Source organism: Dasypus novemcinctus, chromosome 1, assembly GCF_030445035.2.
Source record: "Dasypus novemcinctus isolate mDasNov1 chromosome 1, mDasNov1.1.hap2, whole genome shotgun sequence".
Taxonomy (NCBI): domain Eukaryota; kingdom Metazoa; phylum Chordata; class Mammalia; order Cingulata; family Dasypodidae; genus Dasypus; species Dasypus novemcinctus.
In genome coordinates, this window is record NC_080673.1 from 174,846,732 (window position 1) to 174,859,425 (window position 12,694).

The following is a 12,694-nucleotide window of genomic DNA, read 5'->3' on the forward strand; positions in this document are numbered from 1 at the left end:
TGTTCCCAGGAAGAAGTCTTTGTTCTCGGTAGCAGAATCCCAGGGATGGGGGTCCTCCAGCAGCCATCTTGGGTTCTGTTGTCCCTGTGGACTCTGCCAGGTTCCAGGTCCATCTCCTCCCTACCTTACTAGCCTGCTTCACCCTGGCTCATTGATATGCAGGAATTCATCCCTTTCCCCTAACCACAAGAAAATCCGATCTAATTTCTTTCTCTACACTCTCCAGTCTTTTATGGACCTGGTTTGGAGCCTGCTTTACTATCCCCAGAAAGCGTCATTGTATGATTAATAAACCTTTCCATACCCTCTTGGTTTGCTTAGCATCAGTAGTCTCAATTACCAATCCAAATGTAGTATGGAGTGATATATCTCATATCTGTACAGTGATTATAACCATTGGCACTGTTGTGTTGTGCTGCTTTGTGCTGCATTTATTGTGCATTGCCAAGCTTCTGTTTAAAATTTATAAGACCTGAGTTGAAAGCTTTAATAATTGGCATTTAAGAAAATGGTCATGGGATTGACTGTAAAGTGGCTCAGGGTCATGTGCTTTGACCTGGACCTATCTGCATGTATCAGATTGAATTTCATGTCTTACTTCCAGCATAAATCATGACTAACTCTAAGCTAGGGGAATGACCCTCACCCTCTCACCTATTCGTTGTGTGTCTCACCATTGGTTCCTAAGCTATAGAGCACTCTATGGAAAGACTGACACCTTGTACAATATATAGGACAAATAAGTGGTTGCTGGTGGAGGAACACTAATCATGTAGCCTGTTAAGGTCCACTTTCTAAAATTAAATGGGTCATTAGTACTTAAAAAATACATTTGTTACTGCCGCTACTTATACCACTGTCAGAGCAAAGATTCTAATTCTCAGAATTATAGAGAAAAATACTGATGGTACCCCTGGAACACAGCCAAGAAGTAAATAAAAATAGGATTTAAGCTCAGGGTCCTTAAACTGTATAAAGCAAGCATTGACATGGGGAGGACCCTAATCCTGATGATATTGATTTGAGATGCTCTAGAGAAAGAAATGTATAAATATGAACAGAATAGAGAGGACAACACCTGCCCCCCATCCTGTCTCCCAAAGTATATCCAGGAAGCATCAAAACAAAACAAAACAAAATAAAGCAAAAAAAAAGAGAAAATCTGGATATGAGGAAAGAAACAAAATCATGAATGGACATCCACAATTTGACCCAATTGGAAATAGAAAAATTTACTAAAATAATTAATTTGATATAGAGATAAAAGTGTATTGATTGACTTATGTCCCCTAAAATATGAGTAATAAATTAACTTTAACATCTGCTGAAATGCACCAGTTTGTAAACTGATCTCTCTTAATTTATAGTAGGGTTTAAATTGGACATATATGAGGGTGTCTCCAATAAATTAAAAAAGGGTACCCCTACTCTATTAAGAGAGTCACCAAACATAAAATAGAGGGCAAAAAACTGGTATGCCTCATTTTAACCATCGGAATAATTGCCTTGCCTAAATTCTCCATAGACAAATCCCCCATTGCCCTGAAATAGACCAATTTCAATTGGACTTCATCACAATTAAAGACATGTACATCAAAGTGCATTATTTAAAAAGTGAAGAGCAGCTTACAGAATATGAAAAAATATTTGCAAATCATATATGTGATTCAGGTCTAGTGTATAATATAAAGAACTCTTACAACTCAGCAACAAAAAGACAAGCAATCAAATTAAAAATGAGCCAAGGACTTAAAAGGAAATACCTTCAAAGAAAATATACAAATGATTAACAACCAAATGACAAGATGTTCAACAGAATAGTCATTAGAGTAATGCAAATCAAATCCACAAGGAAATGCCACTTTATATTCCCAAGGATGCTATTTACATGAAAATAGCAAATGTTGGCAAGGATGTGGACAAATTAGAACCCTTGTAGATTGTTAATGAGGTTTTTAAATGTTGCAGTTCCTGTGGAGATCATTTTGACATTTCCTCAAAATATTAAACATAGAATTACTGTATGGCCCAGAAATTCTACTCCTAAGTATATATTCAAAAGAATTGTAAACAGGTACTCAGACAAATACGTGTAAAGTCATATCTTAGAATTATTGTGATATCACAATAGAGTGAATATTGCAATAAAGTGAGTCATCTACTATATTGTATTCTATTAAGTGTGTAATAGCACTACGTCTATAAAAAAAGTACTCATTTTAATTAAAAATACTTTATTGCTAAAAAATGATGAACATCAACTGAGCCTTCAGCAAGTCATAATCTTTTTGTTGGTGGATAGTCTTGCCTTGATTTTGATAGCTGCTTACTGATCAGGGTGTGACTGCTGAAGGTTGGGGTGGCTGTGGCGATTTTTAAAAATAAGACAACAGTGAAGTTTGATCAATTGATGAACTCTACTTTCGTGAGTGATTCTCTGTACTTGCAACTCTGACAGCATTTATCCTATAGGAGAACTTCTTTCAAAATTGGAGGCAATCCTTTTAAATCCTTCTCCTGCTTTATTAACTAAGTTTATGTAATACACTAAATCCATGTTGTAATTTTTCACAGAATATTCACCAGAGAAGATTTCTTCTCAAACAATCATCTTCTCTGTTCATCCATAAGAAGCAACTCCTCCTCTGCTTAAGTTTTATCACGAGATTGCAATAATTTAGACACATCTTTAGGTTCCACTTCTAATTGCATTTTTCTTGCTATTTCTACCACTTCTGTAGTTATTTCCTCCGCTGAAAACTTGAACCCTGCAAAGTCATCCATGAGGGTTGGAATCAACTTCTTCTAAACTCTTGTTAATGTTGAATCATGAATGTTCTTAATGACATCTAGAATGATGAATCCTTTCCAGAAAATTTTCAATTTATTTTGCCCGGATCTGTCAGGAGAATCATTATCTATAGCGGCTATAGCCTTATAAAATGTATTTCTTAAATAAGTCTTGAAAGTCAAAATTACTCCTTGATTCATGGGCTACAGAATAGATTTTCTGTTAGCAGACATTAAATTAGCATTCATCACATTGTACATATCCATCAGAGCTTTGGGTGACCAGGTGCATTGGCAAAGAGCAGTCAGATTTAAAAAATCAATATGCTTTTTATTTTTAAAGAAGCTTTAAATTACATAAATGTTACATCAAAAATATAGTGGATTCCCATATAAACCCCCTCCTCCTCCCACATTTTCCCCTATTTACAACATCTTTCATTGGAGTGGGACATTTGTTACAATAGATAAACACATATTGATGCATTTCTACTAACTATGGACTATAGTTTTCATTATAGTTTACACTTTGCATTGCACATTTTTATAGGTTTTGACAAAATGTATAATAGCCTGGTTCTGTCATTACAATGTCATGCAGAACAATTCCCATGTCCTGGAAATGCTCCCATGATAGACCTTTCTTCTCTTTCCCTTGCCTCAGAACCTCTAGTGGCCATGTAAGTCGCAACAGTGGGCTTAAAATATTCATAAAGCATTTTGTAAACAGATGCATTATCATCTAAGCTTTGTTCCATTTTTGGAGCATAGGAAGAGTATATTTAGCATCATTCTTATGGTCTCTAGGATTTTTGGAATGGTAAATGAGCATTGGTTCACCTTACACTTATCAGCAACATTAGACAATACCAAGAGAGTCATCCTGTCCTTTTGATGCTTTGAAGCTGTACATTAATTCCTCCTTCTACTATGAGACTATTTTGATTACATTGAAAGTCTATTGTGTAGTGTAGCCACATTCTAAAATTATCTTAGTTACCTTCTGGATAATTTGCTGAAGCCTCAATATAGCACTTTCTGCTTCAGCTTACACTTTTATGTTATAAAGATGATGTATTAGTCAAGGTTCTCTAGGGAAACAGAATCAACAGGAGATATCTGTAAATAATATGAGATTATATAAAATTCTCTCACATGACCATGGGGATGCACAAGTCCAGGTTCTGCAGACAGGTTGCAAACCAAGGGCTCTGATAAAAATCCAATGAAGGTCCTTGATGAGTTTCTGGGAGATGTTGGCTGTCCAAAGATGTGCTGAGAAATTCTCTCTGAATGCTAAAATCACTTCCCCTTTTAAGGCATTCAAATGATTGTATAAATTGTCACTCATTACTGACTGCAATCTCCCTGGTTCATCATAGATGTAATCAGCCATCTATGCAGTAAACTCACTGATGACTAAAGTCTATAAATGTCCTTGTATTACATTTAGTGCATTGCTTACTTGACCAAACAACTGATTACCTGGTTGAATTGACACATTAGCTTAACCATCAGAAATGGCTTCTTTCCTTAAACCTCAGGAACCAACCTCAGCTTGGTTCCAACTTTTTTCCTGCAGTTTCCTCTCCTCTCTCAACCTTATAGAACTGAAGAAATAGCCTTGCTCTGAATTAGGCTATGGCTTAGGGTGAGCTGTGGTATGGTTTGAACTTCTATCCAGATCACTCCATATTAGCAATACTGTTTAGCTTTCTTATAATCCTTATGTTCACTGGAGTAGTCCTTTTAATTTCCTTCAAGAACTTTTCCTTAACATTCACAGCTTGGCTAACTGTATGGTATAAGAGACTGAGTTTTGTCCTGTTGACATGTCTTCATTACTAAGCTTAATAATTTCTTGCTTTTGATTTAAGGTGAGAGATGTGACTCTTCCTTTCACTTGAACAAAGAGAGGCCATTATTGGATTATCAACTGGCCTCATTTCAATATTATTGCATTTAAGGGAATATGTAGGCCCAAGGAAAGGGAGAGAAATGGGGGGCACAGACACTTGGAGCAGTCAGAACAAGTATAACATTTATTAGGTTACCATCTTATGTAAATGCAGGTTGCGGTGCCCCGAAACAGTTACTCTAATAAAATCAAATATCAATCATCATAGATCACAATAACAGAAATAATAATAATTTAAAAGTTTGCAATCCAAATCTTCCCCAAAAGCAAAGCCAAAAAAAAAAAACTTAAAAATTAAAAATACAAAACAAATAAAATACAGAAAAACATTTTGCATTGTGACTCTCCTAACCATAAGATCTGTTATTTTTTATTTACAGTGCTAATTTCTTCTGTAAGTTGCCCCAGTGTTTTTTTTTTTTCACTTTATTTTCAAAGAAGTTTTAGGTTACAGAAAAGTCACATAGAAAATATAGGAATTCCCATATACCCCACCCTCTTTACATTTTCCCCTATTAATAACATCTTACATAAGTATAGTAAATTTGCTACAATTGATGAACAAATATTGAAGCATTGCTACTAACCATGGTCAATGGTTTACATTATGGTTTGCATTTTGCACCATACACTTTAATAGGTATTGACAAAATGTGTAATGGCCTGTATTATCCATCATTGCAAGATCATGCAGAATAATTCCAATGCCTTAAAAATGCCCTATGTTCTAACTCTTCTTCCCTCCCATTCCCTTAGAAACCTATGGTAACCACTAAGATTCAATTTTTACTACAATAGTAGGACTTTTCCCTTGGCAGATATGGCAGAGGAGGGTTACTGGTGCAGAGCACTGGGGGTGGAGAGGTATACAGGATAGGGTGCCCCTGGGGCATGGTGTTCATCTTTCCATAAGGTATTATCTCAGTGGGTGGAGTTCCACACAATAAACAAGAAAATGTTAAACTCCCATCCTGAGGAATCCTGCTATGTTTTCAATTAAAAGGGCAAGAATCTCTTGAGAACATAGGTAGCACCTAATAAAATGAAGCAGACCAATATGTCAAGCCCTCAATATCAATGCATGTAACTATGAACATTATTCTTCAAAAAACTGAAACAAAAAAGAAATCAAAATATTGCATGAATATTTAAATGTGACACAGAGACATAAAGTGAGCAAATGCTATTAGAAAAATAGCCCCAATAGAGTTGCTCATTGCAGTGTTGCCACAAAACTTTAATTTGTTAAAAACACAATATCTGTGGAGCACAATAATGTAAAATGCAATAAAATGAGATATGCCTGTACACTAGTGTTCATAGTAATACTATTCATAATAGCCAAAAAGTAGGAATAGCCCAAATGTCCATCAGTGGATGAATAGATAAATAAATTGTGATATATTCATGAAATGGGATATTACTAGGCCATAAAAAGTAATGACGTATATGCTGCAATATGGATAAACCTCAAAAATTTAATGTTAAGTAAAAGAAGCCAAACACAAAAGGTCACATATTTTATGATTCCATTTATGTGAAATATTCTGGTTATGATAATCTATAGAGTCAGAAAGCAAATTGGTGTTTGGCAAGGTCTGGGGGTAATGACTAATGGGAAGTAACTGCATAATAGGTACAGGGTTTTCTTATTGGATTATGAAATGTTTTAGAACTGGATACATATGATGGTGGATGTACCATACTGTGAGTGTGCTAAATGCCACTAAATTGTATATTTAAAATGGTTAATTTATGCTAAATGAAATTCACTTCAATATAATGGAGAGGAAGAAATTCAAAAAAAAAAAAAAAAGGATTAAGTGAATTGCTCAAGGTCATATGGCAGTTTTGTGATGGAGATTGGAGTTAAACCAGAATGTTTGACTCCAGTGCGGGGAGTCTCACTAAACTATTTCTCAATATTATAAAGGGACAGAAAGATAGAAAACACTTTAGACTCCGAAGGCTTTGCTAGCCCCAAAATCTGACTCTTAGCTTCTTTTTAAGAAAAATTAATTTTTTTTAAGTACTATATTCATAGTTTCTGTTAGTCTTTCCTGAAGTTAGTTCTAATTCTACAGTGTAGATTTAATAAAAACCCCTGTTTTAATGTATGCTCACTCCTTGATTTAGATGTGGATTTAAGGGAAATTTATTTAGCCTCTCTATGCCTCATTTTCCATGAATGTAAAATGGGAAAATAAAACCCCCAACATAGAAATGTTATTATGATTAAATGAAATAATATGTCAATCATCAGTGATAATGTCTCTCACATATCAGATGCTCAATAAATAGAAATTAAAATAATCCATTAGTCCTTACGAATTTATCATAAATATTACAGGAGAGACTTGAATACTTCTTCACAGATCAGCTATCCTGGAACAGATTATCTTTAGTTTTGTGAACTCTCATTGGGAAATTTTAAGTGTCACAATCATTGTACTTGAATTAAAAGAAGACCCTTTGAAGAGATATTGAAGCAAGAATGTGTTCATGCTGACATTTTTGTATTCTGTGTGTACTCTCACAAAAGAAACTCCTTATGATTAATCCATGAGAAGGTAGCAAAATGGTAATCGTGTCAGAAATTTAAGGGTCGAAACCTTTGTGCAGGAAGAATGTGGGAGAAGGCAAACTGTTTTTGTGGAGTAATTGGAACCCAGTGAGAAAAGCACATGACCAGATCAATGTAAATATATAAATATGAATGGGCAATACTAAACCAATAGAGTATGGAACACAGACTTAAAAATTTCAGTTACTATGGGATTTATTAATACTATGTGATGAAAGTTAGGATTCTCAATCCCCCATTAATCTCTAAAACACATCAGTCTTTTGCACAGTTGAACTTGGCTGACTAACTGTGGATGTTGATAGGAATCACCATGCCTATATACTTCATGTCTTTGATGACTTAAAGTTTTTCAGCTTGTGCTAGACTTACAGACTTTTAAGGGAGAATATTTCAAAGGGTAACACTTGACCTTACATATGATAATTTTCTTACTTATGGGCCAGGGAGTAAATAAAGATGATATGTCAGTTGCCTAATATATTGTTTAGTTGCTTTCAAATATCAGGAAATGTCTCCAGCTTGTGTAAACAAAATAAACAATTAGAATAAGTAGGTGTGGAGTGAGGATAGGAGAATTATTTTTAAAAATACTGAGTTATCTTGTGATTTTCTTGTTGTACAACAAACTAAGCAGAAGGTGGTGTTGGATTCTCTATCTGGAATACAGCTACAAATATAACTTGACTTCAGAATCACAGGCTGGGTCAATCAACCAGGAATGGTGTCACATTATCCTAATGTAGTACCTATCATTATCACCATGTAGATGTGGATGCATGGGTAGGCTGGGGATGGTGCGGTAAGAAATATAGTTTCCAGAAGGTGGTTACAGGGTAAATAAAAGAATAAACTTCCATTTCAAATGCTGTAATTTTTATGAGTCTTTATAAAGAGTCAGTAATATTAGGAATAATATATTTTTCCCTAGATTAACTGTAATAAGGCTTCAAAAATAATAACTAATATTTGTAGAGCCTTTACATGGTACATTGATTTGATCCACAAGTAAACTGGTATATCAGTCAGTGTTCTCCAGAGAAACAGAACCAATAGGATATATGTGTATGTATGTACATAAGAGAGATAGAAAGAGAGACATATAATATATAAATATATTATCTATAAATATATACAAAAAGACATTTTAAAGAATTTCCTCATGGCAATTGTGGAGGCTGGCTAGTTCAAAATTTATAGAGCAAGCTGGCTAATTAGACAAGAGCTGATGCTGTAGTTTAAGGTACAATTTTTTCTTCTCTAGGAAATCTTAGTTTTTGCTATTAAGATTTTCAACTGGATGAGGCTAATCCACATTATGGAAGGTATTCTCCTTTATGTAAAGCTAACTAATTGAAGAGGTTAATCATATCTACAAAATACCTTCAGAGAAACATCTAGACAAGTGATTGACCAAATAACTGGGTTCTATAGCCTAGTAAAATTGATGCATAATATTAACCATGTGTATTACCTATTTAACAGGTGAACTTGGAACCCAAATAGAGTAAATGTTTTTTCTTGACAGTCTACAGTTGCTTTTCTCATAGACTTTGCTCTATCTTTTCACCCTTTGCATTTAGGATTTTCAAAAGCAATTTCCATTACTATAAACATAGTTATAGTTGTTCTTTTATAGATAAATTTCCTAAGGAACATTTGTTTATGCAACTAAGAAAGCTTTGCAATTTTCAATGGAAACAAAAAACTACACTTACATATTTCCATGGCATATGACAAATGCCCTCTTTTTTACTTTATTTATATTTTAAAATTTCAACTTAGGAAACAATAATTCAAGAGCTAATATTAGTAATAGTGTTTAGTAGCAATAAGTGTTGTTCAAATAGAAATAATGATGACATTAAACCCAACTGTTAATTAATAAACAAAACAATAACCCTATATAACAGATGACACTAAGGATAATTAAACTCATAACATTTACTTATCACTTACAGAAAGACACTGCTCTAAAACTTTTAACAATTACCAGAATTTGACTTTCAAAATAACTTTATGAGGTAAGCATTATTGCCACCACTTTATGCATAGAGACCTATGTCCCAAAACAAACTTCGGCACACCATAAAGTCAGAACTGAAATCTAAATTCATATTTGTTTGACTACAAATCCTGTTTATTTCTTTCACCTTATATTGAAAAGTCACACACTTATCAGGCTTATTAATGCCCAAAGGGTCCCTGAACTTGTCAGGAGTACTGAATTCTCATGTACATTTTCTTTGATTAGTTGTAAGCATTGAATTATCCCTACAAACCTAGAGTAGGTCATGAGAGACTACTGGAAAATGCCAATGAAGAAAGAGAAGATGAATTACTTTTATTACGTGAAAGCAGGTGAAGACAAAAGCAAAGAATCAGTGGGACTTTTTTTCTACCTATCCCAGGGTCTACTAAAATATATAAATATAATATATTCAAATTAATTATGATTAATACTTACTGTGAAATTAAGTGTATCAAAAGTATTAAGTGAAGATATATTGAAAATAATCCAATGCCCTCACAATCTTAAATAATTAAAATATAAAAAAGGGCATAAATCAGCCAACTCCTTTCTTCTTGTTCAATTTGAGCCATCACGGAGGTGTAGTTAACAAAGGTAATGCAATCTTAAGATGCATAATAGAAGTTAATTGCTTAGATAATGGGAAATAATATCCCCATTGGACTGTGTTGAACACATAGGGAATAATGGAATTAATTTTGTGTTCTCTAGGACTTAACTCACACCTATTTTATTGTAATTAACACCTTGGGCTTATATAAATTTTTATGTATCTTTCTTCCACTACAGCCTGTGAATTACATTCTTGCAAAGACCATGACTTATCTAATTTTATATCATTGGCACCTAGCAAGAAATATGGCCTTTAATATTTGCTCAGTATAGCATTAGATTCATTAAGGAATCTATCTTATCTCCTTGGACTCTTGCCATATTACTGTAATTGGCATGTTTAACTCTTTCTTCTCTTCTTGGATTCCTTTCTCCAGTTATTTTATTAAACACTAAAGTAAACTCTCTAAGATCACAGAACTAGTAGTAACAGACATTGGATTGAACCCAGGTAGATTGGCTTCAGAGCCCCATTTTCAAAATCTGTTTTCCTAATAAAATTTTCTTCCTCCAAAACAGAACACAGTGAAATAAACAAACAAAAGAGCTATCTGAAGAGGAATTGATTTATCTGGTTTAGCGACAGTCTTTATAAATTAAAGTATCATGGGTATTTTAAGATTCAAGAAACAAAACGGTAACCAGGGCCATGGGCTGGCTGGAGCTAGCCCTATAAAAGGAAAGGCTGAAAGATTGAGAATTTTTGGCTTAAAAACAAGCTTGTATTTTGGGCTATATATGTTTGCCACCTTTAAAGTGGTAAGGCCTATTAGGAGGTGATCAAGCATCTGGGTGCCCACCAAGCTCAAGATCTCACTCTCCAGGAGTGTTGGGGTGATTGTCACACCTTACCCAATATTTGGGTTAGAATCTTTATACCCCTAGTACAGTGATATGAAGACAACATTCCCCCTACCCTTCAACATACAGGGTCAACCCTCTCAGAGCAACAGGTTGACCTCCTGGTCTTCCCTAACCTTTGGGGGACAGGTCCATCCCACTCAGACCTGTGGAGTGCTGACCTTAATCGCCCTAATCCTTGGGGAATTAGTTCCACCCTCTCTGCACCCTGGGGCAGCAAAACTCTCCCAGAACATCAGGTGAAAACATTCACCCACTTCAACTGCTGGAGCAAACTCACCCACTCTGTACACATGGTTGGGGTTCCTCTTTTGGCCCAAGGTGAAGTCTTAATTACAGATCTCAGCTTCCATGGTTTTCCTCTTAAAACTGCTTCTCCTTCAATCTCTTCTTTCTATGACTTTTTTATTCCAGGCTGACAGTGGTTTTGTTCATACAGCTTTCTCAAAAAGTCTGTTGGTTTATTTAGTATGCAGGCGCAAGGGTCCAAGCCATCAGACAGTAAGACTGCATCTTTAATCCTGATTTACCAGTTCCAAGTTTAGTTAAGTCCTCCAAGGGGGCACTTTCATCTGGGAGCCTGATTTCTAGAGGCTTGGAATTTTCAGAATCAGTTTCTGTTTTCTTTGTGCCCAACAACTCAGTTCTCAGCTTATCTCGTTCATCTAGCATTTTGCTATAACTGCAAGGAGAAGCCAAGCTGCATTGGAAAGTTCTTTGGCTAAGGCCCAGACTCACCATTTTCAAATTTTGCTTTCTGTACAACACCAGGAGTTAATCTTCCTAAATTCTCTGCAACTTTAAAACACAGATAACCTTTCCTCCAGTTTCCAATAATAGTTTGATCATTTACTTCTAAGGCATCATAAAAAGTCTCTTTAGCATCCATATTGCTATCAACAGTCCCTTCAAAGCATTCTAGGCCTTTTCCATCAATCATCTCACAATACCTGCAAAAAATACCCCCTACACATTTATAAAACCATTCCAGCATTTCAGTAATTGCAAAAACACTTCCCGACTCCTCGGTACCAAATTCTGTGTTACTCAACCAAAGGGGTGCTGATGCAAAATACCAGGAATTGGTTGATTTTTATGAAGGCTATTTATTTGGGCTAGGAGCTTACAGCTACCAGGCCATAAAGCATGCATTACTTCCCTCACAAAAGGAAGCATCTTGGAGCAAGATGGCTGATGACATCTGCAAGGGCTCAGGCTTCCTGGGTTCCTACGTTCCTGGGGCTCGCTGTTCTCTGGGTTCAAGGTTCCTTTCTTCCTGGGGCTGGCTTCTCTTTCTTCTGTGAGCTTAAATCCCAGGGCTCCAGCTTAAGTCTTCAGCATCAAACTCCAACATCAAAACTCCAACATCAAAACCTTCATGCCTTTTATCTGTGAGTCCCCACCCCTTGGTGGGTGGGGACTCTCAATGCCCTAATCATAACTCAATCATGATCAGGCACAGATCAGATTACAAACATAATCCAGTATCTATTTTTGGAATTCAAAACCATATCAAACTGCTACAAGGAGGTTGGACTCTCAGTCTCTCTCACTTGTCATCTTTCTCTGTGTCTATCAAAACCAATTTTGTTTATCAAGATGAACTATATAAATGTGGGACATTTATCAAAAAATGTACTGGTACTCTAAAAAGTCTCCCCTGAGCAATATGGTTGTTATCCACAATTTTAGGCTTTATATTTTTTGCAGTACATAAGCTTGCTCCAAATTGAGTTGTCACTACCTTGTCTCTAGTGAACATTTTACAAGATTACATCATTTTCTCTACAGTTAGTAAATGATATTATATCTTTACAGATTTAAATTTATGTAAGAAACAAACTATGCATAATTCTCTCTATGCTTAACTGAGATATGATTATTGTTTTGATATAAC